The sequence below is a fragment of the Pseudophryne corroboree genome (assembly GCF_028390025.1).
Source record: "Pseudophryne corroboree isolate aPseCor3 chromosome 11 unlocalized genomic scaffold, aPseCor3.hap2 SUPER_11_unloc_2, whole genome shotgun sequence".
In the NCBI taxonomy this organism is placed as follows: Eukaryota; Metazoa; Chordata; class Amphibia; order Anura; family Myobatrachidae; genus Pseudophryne; species Pseudophryne corroboree.
Window position 1 is genome coordinate 712935 of NW_026967478.1, and position 2452 is coordinate 715386.

The 2452-nt window shown below is 34.5% G+C and overlaps 1 non-coding gene across 1 annotated transcript; it reads right to left on the minus strand.

Moving 5' to 3' along the window:
• Positions 1-330: 330 nt before the first annotated feature.
• Positions 331-404, minus strand: TRNAN-AUU (transfer RNA asparagine (anticodon AUU)). Its single transcript has one exon. It is a non-coding gene; the product is annotated as a tRNA-Asn (tRNA).
• Positions 405-2452: the final 2048 nt, after the last annotated feature.

Genomic DNA, 2452 nt, shown 5'->3' on the forward strand with positions numbered 1-2452 from the left:
TAGTAATAGGTGAAAAACCATCCTTACAAAGGTGTTAATCAGGGACTTGGCTTTGTGGACACTTTTCAGAGAACAAATTTGTTAGCATAAAAAAAAAGCCAGAAAATGAAGAGCTGTTTAATCACTCGATTGGATTTTTCTGCCAGCATATTTTTTTTCTCTGCAACCCACTGCTAAATTGTGCTTCCTAGCTGTTTTTTATAAAATCACTGAATCAAATCTAACTCTGATTACATCAGAGAAGGCCAGGTACCCTACACAATAAGAGGGGGTTTGAAATTTTGACTTGTCTACTTAAATATCACCAAAATCTGATCACAAGGTCAATTACGTCCCTGGGTGGGATTGAACCACCAACCTTTTGGTTAATAGCCAAACACACTAACCGATTGCGCCACAGAGACACTTTGCAAAAAGTACATACTGACAAAGGCTAATAAGCATACATCTAGAACGTTTCCTAGAAAAACATTAAAAAATCAATAATCTGGAGAGTTTTTGTAAGATGTTTCTTCCATCAACCAATGAATAAACACATTGGTACTTTCCCATGATGAGTGAGTGCTTCAGGATCTCTTGCACTTACATGTGCAGCAGAGTACTGCAATGGAAGCATGCTGGACCCATAACCCAGAGGTAGGCAGATTGAAACTATCCTTTGCTATATGCATTTTTTTTTGTTAATTTAAGTAATCAAAACTGGGATTGATATTTTTGCTCTTTTATTTTTACTTAAAGTACAATAACTTTTACCATTTTAATTTGTTTTAATAGTATATTGACAGTATAGTTTTCTTTCAAAAATCCACTTAATTTTCTTTACCCTATTATTAAAATGGTAATTGACAAAAAAAACTACATTGTCACCAGAAGTGCAATACAAAATGTACAAGTGATATATTAAAATCATCTTTCCAGCTTGAATTTCAATGATGCATTGGGGCAACAATTTTGTGAGAAACATCTTCACCCTTAAATAAAGATTTTCGTAATTTCTTACCTGTGTGCTAATTAGATATCACCTTGTTTTCACATTAAACAGACTTCCACATGAGAAAGCAGCAAGGATGCAGTGGCGTTAATGTTTCCTGGTGTCAACCTGTATTATTTCAGTAGACATTGAAATGAGGATGCATCTTGCTGCCTTTCCAATGAAGCAAGTTTAATTTAGTAATAGGTGAAAAACCATCCCTACAAAGGTGTTAATCAGAGACTTGGCTTTGTGGACACTTTTCAGAGAACAAATTTGTTAGCATAAAAATAAAGCCAGAAAATGAAGAGCTGTTTAATCACGCAATTTGATTTTTTTGCCAGCATATTTCTTTTTCTCTGCAACCCACTGCTAAATTGTGCTTCCTAGATGTTTTTATAAAATCACTGAATCAAATCTAACTCTGATTACATCAGAGAAGGCCAGGTACCCTACACCATAACAGGGGGTATGAAATTTGACTTGTCTACTTAAAGATCACCAAAATCTGATAACAAGGTCAATTAGGTCCCTGGGTGGGATTGAACCACCAACCTTTTGGTTAATAGCCATACATACTAACTGATTGCGCCACAGAGACACTTTGCAAAAGTTCATACTGACAAAGGCTAATAAGCATTCATCTAAAACGTTTCCTAGAAAAACTTTAAAAAGTCAATAATCTGGAGAGTTTTTGTAAAATGTTTCTTCTATCAACCAACGAAGAAACACATTGGTACTTTCCCATGATGAGTGAGTGCTTCAGGATCTCTTGCACTTACATGTGCAGCAGAGTACAGCAATTGAAGCATGCTGGGCCCATAACCCAGAGGTAGGCAGATTGAAACTATCCTCTGCTATATGCATTTTTTTGTTTGTTAATTAAAGTAATCCAAAACTGGGATTGATATTTTGGCTCTTTTATTTTTACTTAAAGTACAATAACTTTTACCATTTTAATTTGTTTTAATAGTATATTGACAGTATTGTTTTCTTTCAAAAATCCACTTCATTTTCTTTACCCTATTATTAAAATGGTAATTGACAAAAACAAACTACATTGTCACCAGAAGAGCAATACAAAATGTACAAGTGATATATTAAAATCATCTTTCCAGCTTGAATTTCAATGATGCATTGGGGCAACGATTTTGTGAGAAACATCTTCACCCTTAAATAAAGATTTTCTTAATTCCTTACCTGTGTGCTAATTAGATATCACCTTGTTTTCACATTAAACAGACTTCCACATGAGAAAGCAGCAAGGATGCAGTGGTGTTAATGTTTCCTGGTGTCAACCTGTATTATTTCAGTAGACATTGAAATGAGGATGCATCTTGCTGCCTTTCCAATGAAGCAAGTTTAATTTAGTAATAGGTGAAAAACCATCCTTACAAAGGTGTTAATCAGAGACTTGGCTTTGTGGACACTTTTCAGAGAACAAATTTGTTAGCATAAAAATAAAGCCAGAAAATAAAGAGC